The sequence below is a fragment of the Ambystoma mexicanum genome, chromosome 1q, assembly GCF_040938575.1.
Source record: "Ambystoma mexicanum isolate Mex_15411 chromosome 1q, UKY_AmexF1_1, whole genome shotgun sequence".
In the NCBI taxonomy this organism is placed as follows: domain Eukaryota; kingdom Metazoa; phylum Chordata; class Amphibia; order Caudata; family Ambystomatidae; genus Ambystoma; species Ambystoma mexicanum.
The window spans coordinates 62,441,671-62,469,244 of NC_090922.1; the positions used below are offsets into that span (position 1 = coordinate 62,441,671).

At 45.8% G+C, this 27,574-nt stretch overlaps 1 protein-coding gene across 3 annotated transcripts in view; it reads right to left on the reverse strand.

Moving 5' to 3' along the window:
- NFAT5 (nuclear factor of activated T cells 5) overlaps positions 1–27,574 on the reverse strand; it is a 1,479,138-nt gene that overhangs the window by 138,165 nt on the left and 1,313,399 nt on the right. The gene's annotated exons all lie outside the window — the stretch shown is intronic.

Sequence of the window (27,574 nt, forward strand, 5' to 3'; positions counted from 1 at the left end):
ACGATCTTACTAGGCTCAGTGACATTGAGAATGCGCAAGTGCACGGGAAAGGGGAAAAGTGTCAGATTGGGCTTTCCCTTCTTGATAGTTGCTCAATTACAGATCCCTCTCCTCCTCACCTGTGTCTTCGGATGTGGATTCCTGTGGTCAACCTTTCTTTCTTCGGTTTCTCTGTTTCTTTTTTCTGAAGAGGTATGGCCGCCCTCGGGTGGAAACCACTCTGCCACCTTGGTGGAAAGGGCGGACAAAGGACCCCCTCCCAAGAGCGCCGGCTAGAGGAAAAAGCCTGTGGCTGAAAAAACCTCTCTGATGGTCAGTCTTAGATGGTTCTACGCCAGAGGGCGCTCTGCCAGGTAAGGAACACCCCCTTTTGCTTGTAGTTGGTAGTAGCCGAGGTTCTGTGAATAGGTGACCCACACAAAGTGGCAAGAAGTCCAACTGGAAGAAGATTGGGAATCCAATAGCTGACTTCCTCCCGATAACGGAAGAAAAAGAACCGAGGCAGCAGCAAGATGGCCTGTAGAACAGTCACAAGGACCAGGGGTGTTTCAGAGCAGATCCACTGTGAACTGCTGAAAACCTGAGCCATAGCTGACAACAGGCAGTGGACAGCGGTACCCTGCCAGGAGAGAGGTACTGCAGAGACAAGAGAACAGGAAAGTATAGAGAGAGAGCCGCGAGGGCAAGAAAACAGGAAAGTAGGTAGGGATGATAGAGAGAGGGGAGAGAGAGAGAGGGGGAAAGAGAGAGAACAGGACGGGAACGCCGCGGCTGAGACCGGGCGAGAACAGAGACAGAGCGGAGCAGCCGGACGGGAGCAGAGGCGCAGAGCGGGACGAAACCCGTAAAGGGCAGAAATCAGGGAAAGGCAAAAACAAGTTGCAAAACAAAACAGTGGCAAGGAAGAACAAAGCTAGCACTAGCACATTATGCCGGAGGCGGAACGCTAAGGGGTTACAACGCGCCGAGCCGGAAAAAAAGGCGTGGCTATGTACAGAAGCAGATACAGAGAACAGGAAACACTAGAGCCAAAAAGCAGGAAATGGAAAGTAAAAGTGTGGAACATTCTAATGGCGGCGTAGTCGCCAGGTAGTCCATAGCCGCTAAAACGGCAAGCGTGTGTAGCGCATGACAAAAAGTGCATGGAAGAGGGGCGAAGTGGAAAGTGCGGAGCAGAAGAGAAACAGATAAATAATAATACATAAAATAAAATAAATAACAAAAGGCAATAAACAGTGGTAGTGTAGCCAGCAAGTGGCAAGTGCTGGGTGTAGCAGACAGGGTATGTCAGATAAGTGCTGAAGAAAAGAAAGGGGGTGGGGGACTGTATGGGTACAGATACAGACCCCAGTGCAAGGGGTGGCCCGGGGGCAGTGCAGGTACCTGGGCCGGAGGACAGAGTGGCCAGGTGCACAGTGCCTAGAGAGAAACAGATCAGCAGGGGATGGGGGGGGGTAAAGGCAGAGGCAAACCTATAAAGTTTATGACCATTTTTACGGAGATGTAAAACCTTTTTAAGATCCTACAACCTTACCGGCAAAACACATTTTTAAAACATGTAGAACTGTTATGCTGAGAGATATGTTAGGCTGAGAGATAAATTGAATTTGTATCAGACTAATGATGTTCTGGGGGCAAGAGCGGGACTCGCAAAATAGGGGCGAGTATGTCATTCAGATGATCTTGTTTAGCGCTCTAATGGTAACTTGTGTTGAAACATTTGGTAGTTAATATGACATTTGGAATCTGCTCCTGGGAGTATATGTGGCTCCGTTTGTTGAGATCCATGTTTTTTTTCTTTTCTCAGTGTACTACCCCCAGTATTTATGATGTACTGTAAGATAGGATCTGGCTCTGAACACGCAATTTTAAGCTGATAGATGGAAAGTAAAGGCAATAAAAAAAGCACTTTGCACTTTACTTTGCTCCAGGTTGGGGTTTGAGAGCGAGTCATTTGGGATACTGATATTATCGTGTATCACGCACTTTATGCTAAATGCTGTTGTATTTGTGATATGCATTGATATTTGTCTGCAGAAAGGTTATGACATGATGGTTTTACTGTTTTTTAGTGTGTATTTTAGAATGAATTATTTTTTTATTGGTTGCATATGTGTGGATAATCATGGAAATGTTCTTAGTATTTATACAGGCTTTTACCACGGTAGTAATGTAAATCATTCATTTATACTCCATTGTGAAAAGTTTCTTTTGATTAACCATGACACAACGAATAAATAATAACCACAAGAGTGATGGGTGGAAGGTTCTGAATGAATCTGAACCACTGGCATTGCTCTAGGCAACCGTCCACACCACCCTTTTTAGCCCGTTTGCGCCATTGAAAAAGGGGTCCAGCCATATGCAAAATAGCAGCCCAGCCCTAACTGCTGGCCAGCCCCCCTTGGCACAAACACAAGCAACCCCAGACATGTTTGGGCCTTCTTTGGCCTCCTCAATGAGGTGCAGCTTGGTTCCCTATTGCGCCCCGAGCAAAGGGCCCACGTCTGGGTGTACCCTCTCTCACATAGTGATGTCCCTGGCCCACTGAAGGAAGTAAGATGCTTTGTCTTAATGGGGAACTTGCTTCGGGGAACACCCGGGGTTGGGTGCCCTTTTTATTCAGAGAACGGTTTGGCAAATATTCTTTATTTATTGTGTCTGCCTCTGTCAATGTATTCTTTATCTGTAAAAATATTGCTCTTAATAACCTGGCCTGCTCAGACGACAGCTCGCTGTCAAACATTTAAACACAGTTCATGCATGTGCATCCATGCACAACCATTGCAAGGGTAAATCAGTATCCATACAAAAATTAAAAAAAAAGAACAAAAGAAAACGAATGGGAGAGTTGACCGAATTTTGGCCGTACGAAAATTACGTACGGCCGAACATTCAAACAAGTCCCCCATTCGCTAGTATTACAGTGAACAAGGGCAGCAGGGGTTGCAGGGTTGCCCCCTGCACCTGTTGGAATAAAGTAAATAAAACATTAAAAAAAGAAGAAAAGATGAGCCTGGGGTGGGGAAGTGGCTGTCTGAAACGTCTGGGGGAAAGAAACCCGAACGTTATTTTCGGTAAAATTACTTGTTTTTTTCTCCTTCTGACATTTCGGATTCTATTAATTGACGGTAATCCAGGAAAAGTACAGGGGATCAGTATTCTTGTATGAATGAATGTCAAAATATAAACGGTCTGTTCAAAATTCAAACCCACTGGATAGCCTTGAGCTGCTTATGCTCGTTTCAACTGGTGTTATAACTGGCAATAAGCATGCATGCAAGGCCAGCAGCAGAGACTACGTTACATGTGCTAAAAAGACATCTTGTGCAAGAGTTTGTTTTCTGTCCATGCTCTCCCAAACAACTCAATTTGTGGAGCCACCATAAACCCGTTGCTTCAGAAAGAATGGCATTGGAAAAAACTTTCATTTCTGCTCTTCCTATCCTAGCAACAAAACTGGATAAGGCTTTCAGCTCCACCCCTCAGGTGTGTGGGGGTGTTGTGTGTGTGTAATCCGAGTCTCCTTTCCTAACCTGGCTCTGGAGCTACAGATATTGAATGTAATGGGGGAAATAAACGGTGTCTCAATGCTTCTGTGTGGGTGTTGGCTAGCGGAAATTGAACAATTGATGGTAAAGAGGGAGGCATTTTGATACTACTACAGATAGCACCGTTGCTAAGCGATCAATGAGAAGAGTCGGTTCTGGTGGGGTTTCAGCACTACAGCGTACATCATTTTAAAAAGAGCAGCACAGAATATTTCCTCATAAGCCAATCCTTGTTTTACCCTATGCGAATGGGACCAGGTCGATTGGACAAGTGCGACTTCCCTCTAAGAGAACTCCCACCAAAATAAACTCCAGAGGACATTTTAAGTCTTGTATAATCCTGCTATATTGAATTTTGCACTTGAACAGGCACCAGATCGAATTCAAGCAGCTGTGTCTGCTCCACTACCATAGCCAGGCAAGCAGAGTCCATTTCTAAATCTCAGATTCATCCCTCAGTGAACTGCATATAGTCAGACAACACCTGTAGGACCACTGGGAGGCTATGCATCACAATCGCTTTCTGATATTGAAGTGGTGAGCGACAGAGGGCAGATTTCTAATCGCTTGTTAAGAGCTGCCCTTCCTCACAACACCTTCAACTCTATTAAAGGATGAAAGAAATTGGCAATTGTAATAACACTCTAGGGGTGCATTGAACGACTGAGACTGCTTAACACCATCCTCGAGATCCATCCCTAGAAGTCAAACTGCACAAAAATAAATGCTGTTGAGTCCAGCTCCACTTCGAGCGCCTCTGTGGTTCAACGTATTCTCTGCTCTGGTGAAGTGGTAAATATTGTAGGTATTGTAGTGTACCCAGTTACACAACCTAGGACTGTCTGGTTAAGTCTCATCTCTGAGGACTGTGCTTTTATACTAAATCCTTCCACGCACGTACATTTATTAGGAGTGGATTTGTGGTGTAAAATGGCATGCACCATCCATTGACCCCCAGATTGTATTTTGGTCTCCAAATTCGAAAAAGGTACTGCCGAATGACAATCCCTCGTTGGAACAGTGACTTTTGGAGTTCTTCTGCAATCATCCACGTATGCAAATGAAATGGGACTTATATTTCAGGTGGAAACAGTGTGTATTACTCTGAACCCAGACAAAATTCTTATGTGCATCCTGCAGTATCCCATTTCGAGGCAGAATAAGGTATAAAGCCTGTAGCAAGCATTACTGATCCTAGCATTAGTCTGTGGAATTATCAGATTTTGCCTATTAAAAAGCCTGGGAAAGAAACTCAACGACTTGTACAAGTCCTCTGCTGTTCATGCACAGGTTCTGTCTGCTTTACCTGTTTTGTCCAATACAGCAACCATTTGATCTTGCATTGCTGCCACTGCAATGGACTTACTGAAGTGGATCTGGGTTATGCTTTCTTTTCGATAACTGTACACCCTGCCAGTCAGTATTTATTCTTGTTTAGGTATAAATCCTTGCAGAATTGTTTCATTAGTTTACCACATGAGTATGTGGAATGTCTGACACTTCTCTAAAATTTTAAAACAAGAGGTTAATTTGCTGGTGTTCAAAGGAAAGTCAGTCTTTGTTCAGTACGCGGACGACCGACCGCCTACTGGTGCCAACCTCATTGAAGGATTGCGTGCAAGATTCTCTTGATCTATTGACAGCTCTTGCCTTGAAGGGACATGAAGCATCTAAAGAACAGCTCCAACTATGCCAAACCTGAGCCCATTATCTTGGTCAGGATACCTCAAGCTGGGGAGAAACACTGGTCCAGACAATTAATTAAAAAGTACACAGACCCCCAAACCCAAAAGCATATGAAAGTATTTCTTAGATGGCTGGCAATTGGCGCCATTGGTTAACCGGCTATGCCTCAATCATTCAAATGTTGCACAATCTTAGCCAGGATTCGGTAGCTGAACCATTGCCCTTGTCATCCGAAGCAGATTTTGTTAAAATCAAGTAAGAGGTTTTGTGATTAACATGAAGGTTTTGCCCTTGGTGTTTTGACTCAAACACATGGTTACAAGCATTGTACTGTTGCATTTTACAACCCACATGCCTGTAGCTGCAGGTTACCGTCTTGTTTATGTGTTATGGCAGCAACTACATTAATAGTTGAGAAATACAGGGCCACCCAATCACTGGAGTGGAGGACCAGGCGGTTTTAACGTTATTTCTGAAGAGAATGACACACCATTTTTCAAACTCACGTTTACCAAAATATGAGAAGCTTCTCGTATTAGCTGTTAAAAATCACTGTTCTGCTCTAAACTCTGCTTCTTACACCCTCAGATGTAGACCCCACCCCCCATGACTGCCTAGTTGTAAAATAAAGCCTCGTGAAACCATGAACCGATTTAAAGGATGTACCACTGCATAACCCGGAGATGTGAATGGTCATGGATGGATCATGCTTATATAATCTGGGCAGAGTTTTGTCGGGTTATGCAGCATATATAGTGCATGACATTCTGAAGGCTGTTCATTCTGCACAAGTTGCCAAATTGATTGGTCTCACCGGTGCTTGCATTATAGCCAAGGGGATAAAACTGCCACAATCTATACTGCTCCCCTCTATGCACATGGTGTGGTTCATGATTTTCGTCTGACGTCAGCTGGTAACCTGCTCCCCACGAGGGTTTATGCTTCAGCCTTGATGAAAGCAATTTTACTACCCTCTGATTTAGCTATAGTTAAAAATTGGGGCTCGATGTGCTCCATATAGGTGTCTGCTGGCAATATCGTCGTTGACAAATCAGCACAAATTGAGACCCTAGAATAGAGAGCCCCCTAGTTTCCAACGGGATCGGCAGAAATATTTGAAAAAAAGACTATTTGTTCAAATGTCAGCTGTACAAAAATTTCATACAGCTGAAAATTTCGCATAAATATACCTTTCTGTGCCATTATAGTGAACAAAGAGAGCAGGGGTGTCCCCCACACCCTTATTCAATATAATGGCATTGGTGGTGTCCCGATGAACTAAATATAAAAAATGTTGTTTTTTTTTTTTAATAAGGAGGACCCTGCAGCGCCGGTTGCCATCCATGTAAGAGAAGGGAACAGGCGTTGCAGAGGGATTGAGGAGACAGCGGCACACAACGAGGTGTGCCGCCAACAGGTAAGTAAGGGGATGGGGGAGGAGGTTATATTGCTGTCTGGCTATTTTGCAGGACCTGGTACCAGCGTCTGAGAAGGAGCAGTGGCCCAAATGACACTAGGTTGAATTCTCACTCTCTTTGATGCTCTCCAGGTGGCTGTCTGGTAGAGCCCAGGTCACTACTTCATCTCTTCAGATTGGCACTTTCTTTCGCTCATTCTGGAAAAACTGATCGCAGTTATAAACCGGGACTGGTTTGCACCGTATTTACCCGCAGTGACCCAGAATTAGTAGCCTTTGCCCAGTTGACCTGGCCCACAATTACGGCAAAGGCTGTAAAGACTTTCCCTTCTGTGCAATTGCTTTGAAGCAAGCTTGCTAAATGTCCTCATTTGGAATGTTGTCTTATATTCGTCAACATCTTTACAGTGTGAGTAGAGGCTTCCCCTGTCAAAGATCTGGCCATCAATGTAGCTAAGAGAGTTCTCACCTAGATAGATTTGGTGTTCATGGAGTCCTTGATAGTAATAGAGTTACCCATTCTACTGGGAAGGTAGTTGGAGACATTTGTAGGGCCCTGAAAATAATTTCTCAGCATTTGCCATGTGCTTAGCACTCCCAATCTAGTGGTGTAATTGAATGCAACAACGTTTATTAAGGGTAGCTTGTCCAATATATGTAAAGAGACTGGATTCAAGCAGCCCAAGGCAATGCCCTTACTATTGCTGCACATGTGAAATAATTCCAACAACATGACTAGACACAATGTGCATTTGGATAGAGCACAATGTTTGGACTTGTACTTGGAAGATGGAATCTGGAATATTGCAATTCCCTTGTGAAGGCTATCGGATCTCTGTACTCACAGGTCACAGAAGCAATGCCGGAACCAGCAGCCATACCATGCCATTCTGTTAGATCTGTGGCCTGGGAATACATGCAAATGCACCAGAAGGAGTCACAATGCAGTCTAGTTGGTTAGGTCTTCTGCAAGTACTTTAGATCACACAGACTACAGTCAAGTAAGAGGGGCTTCAGATGTGGGCTCCATGTCTCCAATTACCAGCATTCCCAGCCTATGTAAGAAGCACCCTGACCTGCTGTGATGACATCTGTGCTCCATTTTACAATCAATACTTGAAGTGGTACTCTAGCAGGATCCTCCATGTCTGCCTTCACCGGTTGGCAGTCTTCTGAGAAGAGATCTGCAGGTTCTCCATTTGCTCAGGTGTATACTTAAATTTAAAAAAATACTCTTCCGGGAGTTTCAGTTGGTGGTGTGGTCTCGCGGTCAGTACGTGTTGCATCAAACCCAGCAGAGAAGCAGCTTCAGCCGGTTTCTGCTCTTTAGGATCCTTATTTTTCAACTCATGCAATATATCAAGCAGTCTCGGGAGGATAGCTCAGCGGCAAAGTGCTTGTTTTGGAAGCAAGACGACACGGAGCAACAGAGGTTCGATCCCCGGGCCCGCGCTTAGAAACATCTGGGTATTAAGCGCGTTATAAATAGCCTTTCATATCATATCACAGAGGCCTGTGCCTAGTGAAAATTGGCTTTGAAAAAGGAGCTTGCATAATTATTTGCCGGCTGTATGTATTCAAGCACTATGGTCCTCTTAGAACGTGTGGAGGATAAAATAAATAACTGAACAAGCTGTTAAGATATCACTTGTTCAAACTTGTTCAAAACCTTTCTGGGTTTCCATCTCCAACTGTGCTACTGGTTTGCTGGCATTCATAATGAACATCCATGTGCACATGTATGGACATCTTGTATTATGCCAGATTCTGCAGATCACTTAGTTCATTTATTAACCAACCCAGTTAACAACTGCGGTTCCTGTTTTTCTTACTTTTAGCCCTATACATTACCTATACCAACTTCTTGACAATTTGTAAGATCTGACTGACCCCTGTCGTTCTGTACCGAGAACATTTCCGCTGAAATACTCCTTAATGGCTCTTAACAAAATGTTGTTATACCTACTTTCTAGCGCTGTCTTTCGTAATAGCCATTGGTGCTTTCAATACATCCTGCCACAAATCACAAGGCCTTAATACACGTCCTGATACTTTGTAGCATGCTACATGGCAGCATTCCTGCATTTAGAATGTTTCTGATTGCTGGCTCTGTGTTCTTCCACATGACCTGGTTCCAGGATTTCCTGTGGCACTGGTTCCTGTTCAGGCCACTTTTCTCACATAGGATTTTCAGGCCCTCTGTACGTTCCTTCCCCAGATTAATTTAAGAAAAAACTGACTGCAATACGATTTTCTATAATTCCGCAAGCCTTTTCTGCTACACTTAACACGCGTTTCTTTTCATGGTCATTAGTTCTAGTGTCCACCAGCACGAGTGTGGTTATCGATATAGTATTTTTTTTCTTTTCATAAGGGAATCTAATCTGTACATTCTGGCTATAGTTATTACTGTGAGATTCACTTTGTGTGTGGGATTACAGTGTGGGGTTACCCATGGATTTGAGTAGAAATTGTTACATGGGTTACATTCTGCCTGCCATCAGACACTCGCCATCAGACACTCGCCTAAGTTGCCTCTAAGAAAGAAGAGGGTCTGGGTGGGAAGCTGGATACATAGTGCCTGGAGTAGGTGTTACGTTGAATTGCGATACCTTGAAATTGTCCCTGTTGCAGGAGAAGAAGGAGACAAATTACACCACAATGTCCATTTGAAATGAACAGGTTGCAGTATGTTCCATGGCACTGCAAAGAAGGATGGCCATAGACAGTATCTGGGCCCGTTAAGGAGGTGTTTGTGCTTGTGTGGGATCTGTATGTTCTACATTGAACCCAAACTAACAATCTCCAAGACATCTCCCACAGTCGGTAGCGATATTCCGTATTGCATACACAGATTAACGACATTGGACGGACTCTATGGTCCTCTCTTACCAGTACAATCGGCTCACTAGGATCTTCCTGATGACATTTGCCATCCGCTTAGGAATTTATTTCGTATTTTTGCAGGTTAAATGTTGCTTTAAATGTTTGGAGAAAAATTCTTTATACCGTGAAAGCCCATGAAAAGTTGTTTCTAATGAGCAGCTCAGAGGAAATGTTTGAAAAAGACTGGTCTGTTCGAGCTGATCAGTGTTTAGATCTGTAAGAGGAGCAAATTACTTCTTGGTAATGTTCTTTCTGATGGATGTTTCTCTTACCGATTCCTTATCCATCATATCCATGGCCCAGTGTAGCTGCACTTTGAAACTTTTCTGCCACCAGGGGGTGCAATGCAGCCAGACTGCTCTGCTTGACGCCTTTACACACTCAACGCCAGACAGGACATCAGAGCCAGTATGTATGGAGGCAGTGCGTCCCATGAGCTTAGTTCCACTGTTTTTCCCTAGCACTCCCCACAATGAACAACTGAATGGTGTACTGGCTATCCACCAAGTGGGCAAGATGGGTGGGTGATGAGAATTCAGTGGGAGGAACATCCATCCTGAATAACAGTAGAGAGTTAAGTAATTGGTTCTTCTAATGGATTCCTTCCTCCAACTGATTTCTCCTCCATCAAGGACTCTAAAAGCAGCATGTAGACATGGAGGAGCGAGGAGAGCAAGGACACCACTTATACCAGAATGTTTTAAAAGACCGCTCTACCAAAACTGGCATCCAGCCTGGATTGGGAATGCAAGTAGTAATGTTTGGCGAATGTGTGCAGCCAGGCCCATATAACTGCCTGGAAAATGTCTAGTACAGGGGCTCCCCTCTGCAGGGCACAGGTGGCAGCCAGTTCTCTTGTCAAATGAGCTCCAAGACCTTCAGACACATCCTTTCCAGCCCGATCGTAGCATCCCAAGATACAGAGGATGGTCAACCTGGACATGGTCTCTTTGGACTCAGCCTTGCCAGCATGGGCACCAGCATAAAACACAAAAAACTGGTAATTTATCCTGACATCCCGCATCCGAGAGATCTAGTAGCTGAGAGCAGCACCAGGTCTAGCCAATATAACCGTTTCTCTGACTTGGAAGGATGAGGCAGTGTAAAGATGACAGGAAGATGGATCTTTTGAGAGAGATGGACATCTGAGACTACCTTCGGAAGGAAGGACGGCCTGGTTCTAAACAAAGGGGTATGGAATTTGTTTTTAAACAATGTACTCTACAAGATGCAAGGAAAATCTATTTGTTCACAAAAAAAAAAAATCTATTTTCACATTGTGGCCTAACTTTATTAAATGTGGCACAGACGCAACATGTTATTTTATATGTGATAACTGTCAAAAACGACACTCAAAAACACCAGATATAGCTAAATGAAATTAATGCAACACATCATGTTCAGCTGTAAATAAAACCAGGTCTATCGAAGTATGTGGCTTTATACTTAGAAATACAAAAGTAAGGCCCTGACTGGGTAGAATGAATGTATATGTGACTTAGACAGCACAATTAAGTACTTAAGCTATGCAGAGGAAAACTTTTTTTTAACCAAAACAATCAAGTTTCCAGCCCAGAATTTCTAGCACATCCATGCAATCATCTGCAGTTAGAGGATATTAGGCAGTTTCATTCTTGCTTCACTTTAGTGAGGAAGAGATGCATTGAGATGTAAAGTCAAGGTGATAGGTTTGATCCACAATGCTAAAACTAAAAACGCTGTACTCTGGTCTTGCAGCTGAAAAGAGTAGAAGGATGGTGTCCAAGATAAAAGAAGCATTACATAGTTAGCACAATTCGTTCACAGCATTTTGGTAAGACTACTGTGTCAGATCATGAACAACAAATTGAAAAACCTGAGGTGTTGCATGAACTTTCTAAGGAAAAGAATCCCATTTGCATGTACACAAATATGACTGTGTAAATGTCACCTCCCAAATAATCTACTCAGTGCCACACAGCTGTGATAAGGCTAGACCGCTTCTTTATGGTTTGTCACTTCAGAATAAACCTACATTTAACCTACCTCATTCGCTTGCTGGACCTAAAGCCACTTCACCCAGTTTAAAAAAAAAACAGTCTCAATGAAAGTAATTTGCATTGACCACAATTTTACACTCATTTTACACTCATTCTTAGCTCCAAAACAGGCCTTTTCAAGCTGTGGCTGTCCAAGATCTGATTTAAGTCCCAATGAGTCCAATGGATTTTTAATGGTCAACTGCAGTTGGACCAGCATTTCTTTCTTTACCTCCTCCTTGTCATGTTTTCTGTTTCCTAGGCAGGGGTCTATACACTTCTATTCTCTGATACCTTTGGGCACTTCCTCCTCTCTGTTCAGGGCCCCCTCCACCCTTTCTATTGTAAGGGCCTCTGCGCAGTCATGCTCTGCCTACTTCTTGGTCAGAGCTTTCGTATTCACCGTCCCTGTCATCAAAGGCTTTTACTTCCTCTGACCTTTTCTGGACTAGGACTGTGGCAACGTCTCTATTCACCTTCCTTTCGGTTGCCGCTTCAATCTCTGTCCTGTTCTGAATTTCTAGTTTCCAACATTTTAAGTCGCTGCCAGTGTCCAGGTTTTACAATCAGTCTCTTCTGTGTCCTACAATCATCTTCCCTCCTCAAGGAGTTAAAATTCACTAGTCCACCCCAGGTCTTACAATCGGCCCAGGAATCCTCCGCTCTTACCTGGGTCTTGTAATACGTTCTTCTACTGTAGGTTTTACAGCCAGCCAGGCAGTCTTTCACTCCTCTCTGGGTCTTATCATCTGGTCTTTCACTTCACGTCTTACAGCCAGCTCAGCAACCTCCCTTCCTGTTCCAGCAATCAACTCACGTTCTTTGTACCACAAAGCGCCCTTGGAATGCCTAGCTGTTACGCTCAACTGGTCTCTGCGGAGGCGTTGGTGCATGGTTGCAGCCCTCCCTGAACTTGAATCACCCCATTCAGGCCTCTCCCTCAGTAGAAAAGCTGTGAGCGGTAGTATGTAGTGATACTGCTGCTGTGTGGAGATAAGAGTGTGTGAGCGTGCCAATCTGTGATTGCTGTACCTCTCGAATCCTTCACCCCAGAGTACGGTTTCTGTGAGCGTACGCCGGCCCATAAAGCTCACCTGTGAATTATGGAAGATAAGCTCTCCGTCCTGCTACTTCGGGCAGGGGCGCGTCGAATGGGATCTAGTTCCTTCACTGATCCCTGATAAGGATTAGTCCAGTCCAGCTGCGACTATGCTTCTCCTTATGATTGGTAAGTCTTTCTTGAGCTCTTGTGATGCTGTTCGTTCTATTTAATGTCTTCATATGTTGCTCCTATTTTTGCCCGCAATAATGTCTCTCTTCTGTTTTCTTCCCTTAGATGGAAATGCGGCCTCAATGCAGCTGTGAGACGCGAGACGTGGCTGGATGGAAGATGGATGCTACCGCAATGTTAGACAGCAGATAAGTGGTGGTTTAAGGAAAGCGCGAAGTAGGGCGAAGGGCAACCTTAAACTGTTTTTTCGATGTCTAACCTTGTCTTCTGTTTTTCCTTGCATGCGCTGCTGTTGACGATGGAGCGTGTCGTGCTGCGGTGCCAAGATGAATATTTCGGCGTTCCGGAAAGTGAAAAGATGAATACTTGGTTTGCCGAAGAGATGTACAGGTAAGAACAGCTTCCCCCAGTTGGTAGGTATGCTGGCAGGAAGCAGGATGTCCAGGAAGCAGGATCTTCAAAGGTAAGTCTGACCTCAGGCGTCTGTCTTGAGGATCGGGGCAGCTTATATAGCTGAGATCGTGGGCACGCCCATTAGGGCCGGCTTACCAGCCACACCCTGCCACTCCTAGAGCACATGCAAAGGCAATCCATTAGCAGCCACACCCAAGAATACACTTGGGGCTGTTTAATGGATGGAATGTTCAAGGTTAATTCATCTGAAGTGCTATGTCCATAATAAAAGCTTTTTAGTGTTAAATGGATGTTCTTGTTTACTTTTGTTCATGAGCCTGGTGCCAAAGACGCCAGGATAGTGTCCACCCAGGTCTCCTGTGCATGCGACCCCTGCATGCCTGTGCCCTTGACTTCATGACCATGACACTAGCTTGCCGCTTACTGGCGAGAGGGGTTGGCTGCCCGCACTGGGTCTGTTCCACGGCTCGGATGCATTGTAGTCCTGTGTCCATGGAAGCAATCCTTAAATGAGGAAGCCACCATCTTGGAACCCACTTCCGTCTGTGTCTGTTGCTGGTTGGGAAGAAGCTGCTGGTTTGTTTCTCTGTCCCAGGTTGTGGAGTTTCCCTTCTCTGGAGTTCATTTTGGTGACCTACTGTGCCACACAGTACACCCCTGTGGGAGCGGGTGTTTGAAAAGATCTTTCTTCTTTGTTGGCACAGTGCCAAACCCTTACCTTTGCTTTTAACTCAGGATGCTGCTGCAGGTGATTCTGTCTCCCTTGTGCTAACAATTGTGAGGGAGACATGCATTCTCTCCTCTGCAATGTCCATGGTTGTGTGGGAAGGAAGTGGGGGCTGTGTGGGTTCATTAACTGTATGGGTGAGGACTGGTCTTCCTGTTGTCACTTTGGCTATCAAACGGATGTGGGTTGTTCCCCCCCCTAACCCCTCAAGACTGCCCCCTTTTGGGTGTGGAAAACACTCCCCTGGGTTACCCCAGTCTTCCCCATGGCCTTCCTGATCCCAAATTTGTAAGCACGTTTTGCTAGTCCAGCCTGGGGTGACCTCTGTTGGGAAACATGGATTATGGGATATGTAGTCCTTTTTTGTTGATTTCTTAAGATGGTTTGGGCCGTCTGGCCCAGGAACATATTTTACATCAGTCTTCCTGGCCAAAGTGACCTGACTCGGCCCTGATTCTGCATGGTTCAACAGCCCTCCGGTCCAAAATTACCCTCACTGCAGTGAGTCTGGTCTTTGGCTTAAACACTTGGTAACAATGATGCGCCCAGGTACACAACATTTCGAATAGTATTTTGATGTACAAAACACCTATACAGACTTTACCTACTGTCTACTTGCCCAGGGAACAATATGTGTATGAAAAGCTCTTGTGCCCTCTTCGACACACAAATCAGCATGTGCAACCTTAAAGAACAACAACACAGACACTAAAACTGAGCACAGCACCCATAAGAAATGCCAACACTAAACTTAAATTCTATGCTGGACAACAAACGGGCTTAAGGGAAACAGGTCGCACAATCCCCACACAAACTGCATAAAGGAGGGGATTGTGAAGAACAGGCCTTGCCCAGGGGTCCTCTTGAAATAACGCTCTGTCCCAGTTAGTTGAGCCACTGTCAGAGATACATTGTTCTCCAGAGCCCAGGACCACAGTCTCATTGCTTCTCTCCACAGAGGTAGGGACTCTATGCCACCTCACTTTTTGAGGTAGTGCTTGACTATTGTGTTGTCCGTTAGGATCAGCACAGTCTTGCCCTCCACTGAAGGAAGCATGGTGAGTAGGGCCAGCATTATCACCCTCAACTCCCAACAAGTTGATGTGTTCCTGGTACTCTGATGGAGAACACGTACTGTTCGCCGTCAGGTCTCGCAGGTAAGCACCTCAACCTTTCAAGGACATATCTGTATCTATTGTAATTTGGGGCCAATGCTGCCAAAGCAAGACTCCTTGCAAAAGGCTGTTTCATAGGACCCCACCACCCTAGGCCCCGGGATACTCTCGCCGAGACTTGCAATAGGTCTGAAGAGTGCCCGGAAACTGAGAACATTGACAACTGAGAAGCCACGGAAGTGACCTTATGCGCAGACGGGCCTCGTGAACAACAAGAACACAAGAGGGCATGAGACCCAGCAGGCACAGGAAGGCAGAGGTCGGAACCCACTACTCTGCTTAAAGGACATGGACCATCTTGGAGATGTTCACCACTCGGTCGGGAAGGCCTTGACCAGGAAGGCAAAACCTGTGACTTCAGAGAGAAGCCCAAGCTGTGAACAGACTGAACGTGCAGAACAGATGTGCAGATGCATTGTCTAGGGAGTGAGCTTGGCTGAGCCAGTTGTACATGTAGGGAAAGAACTGAACGCTTTCTCTCCACCTATGGCAGCAGCTTGGTGAAGGTGCTGAAGACAGATCAAACAGCAGGACTTTGTACCGAGTTAGCCATAGCCATAGCTATAATAAGAATCTCAGGTACATCTGGTGTGAATCGGCACACTTACGTAAGCATCTGGAGAATCATTGAAACCAGCGAGTCCTGCAGGTCGAGGGCTTGAATGATTTGGGCTACAGTTACCATCATGAATTTGTCCTTGCACAGGTACAAGTTCAAGAGCCTCACATCCAGCATGGGATAGGTTACATGTTTTTATAACGAAGCATTTTATAACTAATGTACATGTAATGAAAATTATACAAACGACAAAACATAACACATTTTCCGCCGTTTGCCTCCCCCTAAAAACCCACCCTAACCGTTTCCCAACAAGATTGAACCCTTTACCCCACCCCCACATACATTTTCGTTATGTTTTTCGTTATATATTCATTCGATATAACATTTTCGTTACAAAGACTGCATACCATGGGACGGCAGACCCCATATTTCTTTTACACCAGAAAACAGACCCAATACCAGCCCTTGCCTTGTTCTCTGCAGGGTACCAACTGTGTAGCACCTAAAAGATGACAGACCTCCTCCAACAGTAGATGGATCAGCAGCAAGCATTGGCCAGAGAGTAGTGGGTGGTTACAGGAGAAGGGGGGGTGGCGCGTTAACCAAAGGGCGAACAATAACACTGGTGACCGAAACATAGGGATCAGGCATCAGAGGTGGTGCAACACCATTCCCCGCCGAACAGGGAAATGTTCGGCCCCACAGGGGATATATGATGGCAGTCTCTGTTGCTGGAGCTAACCCAACCTGGAGCTGCTCAAGGCACTGTTGAGGCGACAAGGTTTCTCTTGGAGCACACCTCGGCCACTCCCTCTGGTTGAGCAGTGCTGGATTTGTTGCTTGCACATGCCCTTGTGGGCATAGGAGGGGAAGGGTCAAAATCCCCGGCCTCTACCCATGGGGGTATTCGGCTGCTGCTGCAGAACCGCCAGGCTCATGGATATGGCAGTCGCCCGCATGGGGTGGAACCTGGAGGAGCCTTGAAAACTGTTACTGTTGCCATAACACACGCTAGACAGTAATCCGTGCCAAGAACAGACTGCAAGATCTGCCTTGAGGCCTCCTTGCCATCAATGACCAGGGTCTCATCTCAACCGCAGTCACATGCTCAGTGGCGCCTGACACCGCTGATCAGAGGACAAAAGAGAATTTACCCAGGGCACATGATGCATTTATGGCATGTAAGCCCAGACTGCCTGAACTAAAAACGTTCCTTCCCCAGGAATCCAGCCCCTTACTCTGTCTGGGTATGAGGAGGGGAAAAGTATGTCTTTAGACCTACCATGGCAGACTGAACCACCAGGCTCTGAGGCATGTGAGTAGAGAAAAGCCGGGGCTGAGGGCACCAGCCTTTGCTTCTTCGACAGATTCAGGTCCACTGTTGGGACTGAAGCAAGCTTAAGACCACAACTAGAGCACCAGGTCTCCACTGATGTATTGAATAGCAGTAGTGCTTCTCTTTGTGGACATTTGTCAAGAATGTCTGTCAATTCCATCTGGACCTTTGGTCTGGAAGGGGCCTGTCAACCCTAAAGTTTCCACCATCTTTGCCATGAGGCATTGGAAAGAAGCATGGAGAGTTCCCAGGGCTGGTGCAGGTTGCATGTCTAGCTTAGGGGGCGTGTCCAGTGTTCTTGCCTTCTGCAAATCAGAGGCAATGTCCATCGAAGCCTCATCTTCTACATAAAATTCCTCAGGGAAATCCGACTTCCCTATGGCAAAAGGGTTCAATTCCAAAAGCGATGGGATCACAGTCCTCTTCAAAGATGTCCTCCATCCTTGACATGAATGCTCCCCTAGGAAGCAGAGAATATTTACAAGGTGGCTCAGCGTCATGGAAGATGGAGCAGGCGCAGGAGGATTGATATTAGTAGGCGGAGCAGTGAAGCGTGATGATGGAGCATACAGGAGCCGCGTCAGTGTCTCTGCTCGCTCGTCTAAACAGGGTGGATCCAGATGGTGCCGCCAGTGCTGGGCCGAAGTCATTAGCACCGGGGCCTTCGCAAAGATTTCCAACATCTTGAACTGAAAAGCCTCACACCACCTGCCACATCCTGCTTGAAGACCTCAATCTCCCAACCTAAGGAATTAATTCCGCATGCAAGACTCATTAAACAACCGGACACTAATGTACCATTCAAATCTTGCAAACTTCCAGCTCACTCATACCCTACCAGAAGACCCACAGGGTTTTTAACACGAGAAAACATCCTACTGTACTCTCTCACTATCAACAAAAAACAACCACTGCATCACAAACCAAAGGGCAACCCGTATAGAGAATTCTAAACAAATGTAGCCATATGTCCAAAGACCTATGAAAAATCTTATTTTAATTGCTTCCGTCCTTTTGCGCAATGACCTTTTACTTTGCGGTTTCAAAGTAATGCCCTATGTGTTGACTTGAACACCTCTATATTATAGTTTATTGAACCCCTGCCTGCTAAATATTCCCAAAAAAGGACATTGCTCAACACCAACCGGGGCAACACTGGCCCTCTTAAGATGTTGCTCGTACATTTTTACAACTAAAATAACTGCCCAAAGAGCCATCTTCAGTCCATCTCAAGACTCTCTTTCTAAGGGAGGCGCTGTGGCGCGCCAAACAAGATGGCTGCCTAACCTCAGAGCTCCGCGACTAACAAGCTCCTGAAATCAAAATCCTGCGTATAGACCGCGCTGCCGTAGATGCCGGAGACCGCGGAGAGCGTCTGACCTCCCCCCCTGCTAAGTCCGGAACAGGTTTGGGAAGAAACCGCCCGCCTGTGGAGGAGAGATATCGCCGCGAGGAGGAGGCGTCCCCGCCCAACGGCTTGGCGACTTCGCGCCAAAACCAAGTCCGGCGGCAGAGGACACCAGGGATCCAATCTGCCACAATAAGTGCTCTGTCCGGAGTGAAACCCCTAGTGGAGCCGTCCCATCTGTTGCGGGACTCCTGCATCCCTCCCGCCCACCACGGGCACAGTCTCCAGCAACCCCAGCGAGTGCCGGGTGGATGCGGGCACATACATCTATGCAACCCGGAACTCAGGTGCGGACTGCCCCGCTCCCCGGCACTCCTCCGTGCAGCACCTCCTGACCCTCCCACGGACCCAGTCCATAAACACCCGCAGTCCGCTTACTCATCCTGCTGCTGGGCAAGAGTGGGCCCACGGGGCTGCACGGCCTGGCACCCAAGCCTGGGTCGGCCCGCTCCCCGGCGCTCCTCTGTGCAGCACCTCCGGACCTCCCCGCGGACCCCGGCCATAGACACCCGCCGCCTGCTCCTTCATCCTGGGCCACCCCGCTCCCCGGCGTTTGAGAAACCCTGGTGCGGGGCTGCCTCCCTCCTACGCAACACCTCTGCACCTTTCAACTAACCCCTGGTAAGACACCCGCAGTTTACATCCTCATCCTGGTGCCGGGGAGGAGCGGGCCCACGGACTTGCGCAGCCTGGAACCATCCCTCGGGGTGGCCCGCTCCCCGGCACCGGAAAAGTCATCAGATTGACACAGGGAACAACCAGCAGAAATAACAAGGTATGTGCACGTTGGCATTCATACTGGGCCCCTCATGATCAACTCTATGTTCCACATGGCCTCATAGCTGCCCAAGGCCAACCACAAACTGCCTCTCATCACTTGAATTAATCGTCAAACCCCCCTTCTGGACCCAGGATAGACACTTTTCCATAATCCAACTGATCCACATAGAACTGTCAGTACACCCACTCAGCATTCGACACAAGACTGAGGAAAGAGAACAACTTTGCCGGCAAGGCACAATACATACTCCTGGTCACTTACTACCTAGCTACACACCGGCTGAACTGGTGAGCCGCGCCAAATACCCCACCGCAACCCGGTACACGCTGCACTGATCAAACACCTAGCAGAAATATATTCTGCATGGCCACTGCCTGCAAACATGGCCGGGGTGCCAAAAATAAGGACAAAAAAAAGGGGCTCCATGGACGCCTTTGCCAACTCCTCAAGCCAAGAACATGACAATGATCCTGCAGAATCCTCCACAACACCCATCCCGGACCCCCCCACTCAAGAAATGCCCCCATATATGGCCGCTATGGAGAGAGGGTTTGCGGCAATCATCACCAAGCAGGACGATATAGGGGAAAGTATAGCCTCCATCCGGGCTGATAAAGAAAGTGAACTCCAGGGTCACCGAGGCAGAAAATAGGGTTTCTACACTGGAAGACACAACTACCATACAGGGCAAAACCATGGATAAAATCCAAAAAGACGTTAAGGCGCTACAGTACAAGTGTGAAGACTTAGAATTCCACTCGAGATGTAATAACATCAGGATGGTCGGGGTGGCGGAACGCAAACCTAATATCCCAATGGAACAATTCCTCGAAAATATGCTCTACTCCCTATTTCCGGATGCACAGTTCTCCAAACAGTTCCTGATCGAGAGAGTGCACAGAGCACTTACCCCCCCACCCCAAAACCAGGGGCACCACCAAGCACAATAATAGCAAGGCTGCTCAATTACCGAGATTGAGATCTGGTGCTCCGACTGGCACGCGAACAAGGCCCCCTTCCCTTTGAATCCAACCGAATTCACATATACCCAGATTTCTCGACGGGGGTGCAGACTGCCCGAAGATCCTTTGACCCAGTGAAAAGAGCATTGAGAGACCGTAAAACAATATATGCCATGATGCTCCCAGCAAGGCTTTGCATCCAACATGTGGGTAAGACACAATTCTTCGACTCACCGGATGCAGCTACGACATATATAGAAAGCCACATCCCAGAGATAACCACAGGGACCTGATCAACGCACTCCCATCTACCGGACCCGACAAGAAACCAGTTCCACCACCTTGGTCGGCAGACAAGGCAGCACCGCGCCGATCCACATGAACACTAAAGTACAGTCCTTGCCCGAATTCACCGCAGACTGGGACTCCGAGTGCATAATACCAAGATAGATGCAGATGGTAGATTCGTAATACTTCTACGTATAGCCCCAACGTAGAGACACCAGAATTGTATCAACAGATTGTAAATCTAATATCCCCCGCAGAAGAAACAACAATAATATAGGGTGGAGACTTCAATACCATCCTTGATCCCCCCTCGACAGGACATCCACAGGCCTGCGGGCAAACACCAAAGCAGCACTTACCATAAAACAGGCCATGACCACAGTCCCACTGGCGGACACCTGGAGGGAAATGCATGCTACCACCGGAGACTACACATTCCATTCATACGTCCATGGGTCGAGCTCCAGGATAGACTACTAGCTCTGCTCCACGCGCTGCACTGCGGATCTAAAGGAATGCACTATACTACCCAGGACACTCTCAGACCATTCTCCAGTGGTCCTCGAAATCCAGATCGGGACACCCAATCCTGAGCACCGCTTGTGGAGAATGCCCCCAGATCTCCTACCAGACACCTCATTACACGAACCACTCCGCATAGAAGTGCAGGACTTCTTCGACCGCAACAAAGACTCAGTGAAATCAAATCACACAACCTGGGAAGCCTTTAAGGTATGGCTTAGAGGTCACCTGATCTCCAAAGTGCATGGCACACAGAAAGACATACGTGCCCAATTGGCCTTAACCGAAACCCAAACCACAGATGCAGAGACAGCATACATTAGATCACCTAAACCTGCAACATTATCCACTTTGAACGAAGCGCTAAATAAGTTCAAGACATTGGCAGAACAGGAGGTATGGTATACATCCCAAACAATCAGAGCCAGGAAATATGGCGAAGGCAATAAGTCCAGCAAGATGCTGTCAAACCTCATTAAGAACGAACAGGGGAACAGACAAATCACCAGCATAATGGATGACCAAGGTTCGACCCATGTGGAACACTTAGAAATTAACGAGGTGTTCTGAGATTTCTACAATAGGCTCTGCACAAATGAGGACCAAGTACCAACAGAAGAAAGACAATGATTTCTCGACTCCTTCCTTCTCCCCGAACTCACTCCAGAAGAATGTGGTAACATGGATTTGCCCCTCACCCTAGAAGAAATAAAACAAGCAATCAAAGACCTCAAGGCGGGCAGGCCACCAGGGTCGGATGGCCTCCCAACGGACCTATACAAATCTACATAGACGAACTCGCCCCACGGCTGTTGGAGGTATGGGATTAAGGACTGGAAATTGGAATACTCCCACCGTCAATGAGAGAAGCCATCATCACAGTGCTGCTGAAACCGCATAAACCCGCACACTCCCCATCCTCGTACAGACCGTTGTCCCTCATCAACGTGGACACCAACATTTTTGCTAAGGCCATAACCAATAAACTGAACCCCTACATGACCAAATTGGTGCACCCGGACCAGACAGGTTTTATACCAGGCCGCTCCACCGCCCTGAACCTTAGATGCTTCTTTGCCATCACATCTCAACTGGATCATCGGGTACAGGCGGTGGCAGTTTCCTTAGACGCGGAAAAAGCGCTTGACTCCATCTCCTAGAAATTCATGCACGTAATCATGGGGAAAATGGGGTTCAGACCAGGATTTTTCAGAATTTTAAAACTACTGTACCATAACCCCACGGCCATAGTACACACCAATGATACCCTGTCAGCCATCATCAATCTATGCAGAGGCACTAAACTAGGCTGCCCACTCTCCCCGTTAATATTGACACTAACAATAGAGGGAATGGCAGCATGTCTACGACACAACCATGCCTGGAGGGGGATCCGTATAATGGGAATTCCTCAATTTATCTCTCTCTACGCCGATGATACGTTGCTATACATCAGGAACCCAGAAATCCACTTACCGCCGGTGCTATGTGATATTGCCGAATTCACCAGATACTCTGGATACAAAATCAACCGAACCAAGTCTGAAGTAATCCCTCTCACCAAGGCCACAAACCAGTCCATAGTCATGGAAGACCTACGATGGTCCCCCACCTTAGCAAGATACCTGGGCATAATAATGGCACCAGACAAGAGAACACCGTTTGTCAACAACTAGGCCCCATATCTAGCACAAGTGGAATGCAAACTCAACGCCATTGTCGCTGTATGGTCGAATATCTGCTGAAAATGTTAATAGTAGTACCAAAACTGCTGTACCTATTTAATGGGATCCTGATCTGGCCGGGCATGAAATTCTTCGACACTCTGCAAAAGCTTACCACACGCTTTGTATGTTGTAAGGGGGTGCTAATCTCATAGAGAGGGTGCATTTGCAGATAATGGCAATGCCTCCACCTCTGGTTCCTTGTCTATCTTGTTTTAAGACTGTATAGCCCTCAGGAACTGCTAGCATGAGCATAGGGCCTGCTGCAGCATGCAACCATGTCTCAGTGATTGCGAGGAAGTCTAAGTTATCCCTCAGGATCAGATCAGCAATCTCTGTGGCATGTGCTACAAGAGATCTGGAGTTTATTAGAGCTCCTTTGATAAGTGGGCTTGCGAGGGTTGTAGTTGCTAGGTGGGAGATTAGATGGTCTTTGGGTTTGGAATGCTGAGGTGTGCATTTGTTAGTCCTAGGATTGCCGTTGTATGCTACCTTTGTATTTATGGGGGTTAGGTCAGGCAGGGTTTTTGGGGTCCTCTTTCCTGTAAGGGTGGGTAGCGAGCTGATAGGAGGCTCGTATATTTTGGCTAGTCTCGCTCTGAGGCGCAAGTTCCTTGTTTCCGTTGTGCAAGGATTGCTTGGGATTAGGCATTGAAGGACGTTCATAGCTAGGGGGTATTTAAATTATGGTATTGTTGGTTGAAGCGGGTTATGGCAAACTTGTTGGGTCCCCAATGGATAGTGTATGGGGTTTTGTAAAGCAGAGTGTAAAACTCAATGTGAGAAGAGAGATACAAGCAATCTGGTATGTGGCTGAAGTGAGCATGCTAGGACTTAGCTAAGTGTTCAATGCAATAATCAAATGGTAAGGCACAATAGTCTAGATGCAAAGGTCAAATGGTAATGCGCAATAGACTAGATGCATAGGTCCACTGGTAAGGCACAATAGACTAGATACATAGGTCAAATGGTAAGGCACAACAGACTAGATGCATAGGTCAATGGTAAGGCACAATAGACTAGATGCATAGGTCAAATGGAAAGGCAGACTAGATGCATAGGTCAAATGGTAAGGCACAATAGACTAGATGCATAGGTCAAATGGTAAGGCACAATAGACTAGATGCATAGGTCCACTGGTAAGGCACAATAAACTAGATGCATAGGTCAAATGGTAAGGCACAATAGACTAGATGCATAGGTCAAATGGTAAGGCACAATAGACTAGATGCATAGGTCCAATGGTAGGACACAATAGACTAGATGCATAGGTGAAATGATGAGTTTAGAGCAGAGATTGACAGATCAAAAATCGGGATTTCAATGCAACAAGTGACGGCAGTGGTATTACAATGCCATGGGCATGGGGCGCTAAAGATATGTGGTGCAGCATGAGGCAGTGGGGCCATACAGTTATACTGTGGTGCAGCGTAGGATAGTAAGGCAACATGGTTAAAGTGAGGTATACAGAATGCACTAATAGATAATATGGCATGGAGCAGCACGCAGTAGGCAGGAGATATAGTTGAAGTACAATATGCGCTGTGCCCTGTGTTAATAAAGGCAAGGGATGTGTAGCAGCAGGCGGCAAGCGGGCAGTGCGGTAGTCGTACCGTAGAGTGCACGACTACAGGGTAATGCAGTTACAGTGCAAATTGCGCGGGGCATAGATGATCAGTGGGCCGGATGGGTCACGACTTTGGCAGATGTGGTTTGATCATTAAGTCGGGAAGTGTCAGTTGGTAGGTGGGGTAGAGTTAGTAGATGCTTAAGTTGCCGGTGGTGTACATGGAAATGTTGGAAGTCAAGGGAGAGTCTTGCACTTACCAAAGGTTTGACGTTCTCTGCACGGGTAGAGTGGTTGTTTTGTCCGATTACACGTGCTTGGGTAGTGGAGAGGTGTGCTGAACTGGACAGAGTAGGTGGGCCCAGCGGCCTCGGCAGCACAGACAGGCTACGTGCCTTAAAAAAAGGTGCCTTGATGTAAAAGGTGCCGGCTCACGGCTTCCGGCGGGGCCTTGCTGTAAATAAACAAACGCTGGCCAATGGGAGGCAAGAGCGTTGCTAGGCAACCGCCAGCAACAACATCGGGACAGCGGCCATTTTCAGAAAGCCTCTGGTTGGTTTTTCAAAATGCCTCGTGGATCTTCGCAATGGTGAGGCTCAAAGAGGCAGAGGCTGGTGATTTTACCTGTAGATCTGTAGTTAGCGCGGCAGCAGGGCGGCAGGATTCCGATCCTGGTGGATGCGACGTCCTAGAAGGCTCTTCGCCATCTGATGTTGGTTGAGCGGTCGGGATCAGCTGTGCAAGCTGAAAGGGGAAGGCTGATGGGCTCCTTTATGCATTTCCCTTATTTGTATTTTCTTTATACAGCTGAACTGGGCCTGTCACAGCACCCTATTCAAGGATTACCTAGGCCATCAATGATGTTTCACAGGTCCATTGTTTCAGCCTTGAGAGCAGAGCGCACAAGAGCAGCCAACTCGGGAGGATGTCCTGCTCCGACGGACTCCGATGGTGTCATGTGGCACACACAAAAAACACAAAACCACTTAAGCAGACCTTTAAACCCTATTAGGCAACGCAAATACCTTGATCCACAAAAATGTGATGTGTTTAACTATTTGAAGTTGTATACATATTCTTTTAAGTGATGGAAACATATCATTTGAGATACTTGAGTTTATGTGTGATTTGCGTTTTAGTAATTGTAAATATTGTAAAAATTCAGTTTATTTTGAACTATTATGCAATAAAAAAATAACAAAAAGAAATCAATAAGAATATATTTACTATTCTGACTAAGGACTAACATTTCTGGGAGTCGTTAACCAATCTTTTAGGAAAGAACGCGGATGCTCTCTTGGACCCTTTTCCTAATAAGGAATGGTGTGTCGACTCTTTATGGGGAATCAAAAACCACAATAAACAAAGAAGATAATGTGGGAGATTTAAATGGCACTTAGATTTTATAAAGGCTGACATCATTGAAATTATACAAAAGCTGAAGCCTTTGAGGGCCTGTGGGCCAGATGAACTCTCGAATATTACACTTAAACATAAACCAGAGCTGTGGGCAAAGATATTATTTGGTCTTTCAGCAGATATTGAAGAGTCGCTGCATAACACTTTCATAGAAACTGTCACAATTAGTTCTGATCTTGAAGAAGCACGACAGAGGTAATCTTAAGAACTAACATCCTATCACTCTGCTTGATGTTTCTAGTACATTCTTTGGTAAAATGGTTCTTAAAGAAATTGAAAATTGGGCCTAATATATTGAAATAGCGAAGAGGAACCAAACTGGCTTCTGCAGATGCGTTGGCACTAACCTAAATGGCCATATACAAGGTCTAATACATAACCAAGTGCAAATGAAAGGAATGTTGTTTGTGGCAGAAATTGATCTTTTCACAGTATCGACAGGAATCTTTTGTGGAATAGGCTTGCTAAGTGAGGGATGCCCTCCTCATTACTACTGGTGGCTGATGCGAAGCATCCCTATACTAAGATGATACAATTAGATTGGATAAGCAGGGGACATTGAATTACCAATACCTACATCTCAGGGATTTAGGGAGGGATGCCTTCTGGCACTCTGCCTGTTTAAACCTTTTCTTTCAGATTTGGAATACTATTTGTCAAAATGTAGATCTTTTCCCCCCTAGTATAGGTGACATTTGATTGCAGTGGATCGTCTATGCAGACAATCTAATATTGCCAGATTCTAGGCCCATTGGACTGCAAACATCTATTTTGAGCTTCCAACAATAAGCCAAAGATAACAGGCTGGTAATTGACATTGATAAATCAAATGTTAGCATATTCTCCAAAGCAAACAGGTACATTTGCATGGTTGCTCGATGGAGTCAAATTGGCCCAACTGCAACGAGTAGTATACTTGTGCATCACGCTTTATTCAAAACCAACAATTAAGAATGAATTGGAACTAAAAATGAAGTTTCTTAAATATGTGGCCCAAATGAAGATTATAAACAGAAAGTGTTGCAAATTATGCATATTGCCAGTATTAAAATTCTATAAAATGAAAGCGATTTCAGCAATTATTTATGGGCTGGAAACGACGGCTCTAGATTGCCTGGATAGACTTTATAAATTGGAAGTGCTAATCTGGTGCAAAACACTACTTGTATCTGTGTCCTTTTTGCAATGATTAGATTTGAGTTGGGTCTCTTTCCTTTGCTGACATATATCAGACGAAACAGACTACAGCTATAGTTTAAACTGTTGAACCCTGCAAAGGGCTCCTTGTACGAATCACTTGTACAAACGATAACTAAGCAAATGTCACAGGTACTTAATTTGTAAATGATTCTGAATCCATTTTTAACAGCACTATGAGAGTCAAGATTTGTTCAACACTGCTCAAAGAACTGAAAAAAACAAAACATTAAAAAAAAAGAATTCTGGGAAAAGTGGCTGGTTAAAAATAAAAGATAGTCTCCACCAATATACATTATTTAAAGATACAACGGTGGAGGAAAAAAAAATAGAATTTTTATCTCCCTGTTTGATGACATTTATGTGTAGTATCTCTAGGAACTTATTCTTAAGACTAAGAAAGAATTTATTTCGGGAACAAGAAATCATCTCAATTAGATCCAAGAAAAATGAAATCATAAATTCTTGTCTCCTTGGCCAAAGTAATAATGACATTGAAACACTTTTTCATTTGCTTATGGAATGTTCAGCATTGGAAAAATGAAGAACCTACCAGGTCAAGAAATTTGGTTATGAGATAGATGGAAGGCTTTTGGCTTCATATATTAGCAGCTAAACAAATATATTTGATACTAGCTACATTTGATTTTATAAGAACAATTTATCCGGATATAAAATGAGAAATATAGAAGTTGTAAATTCA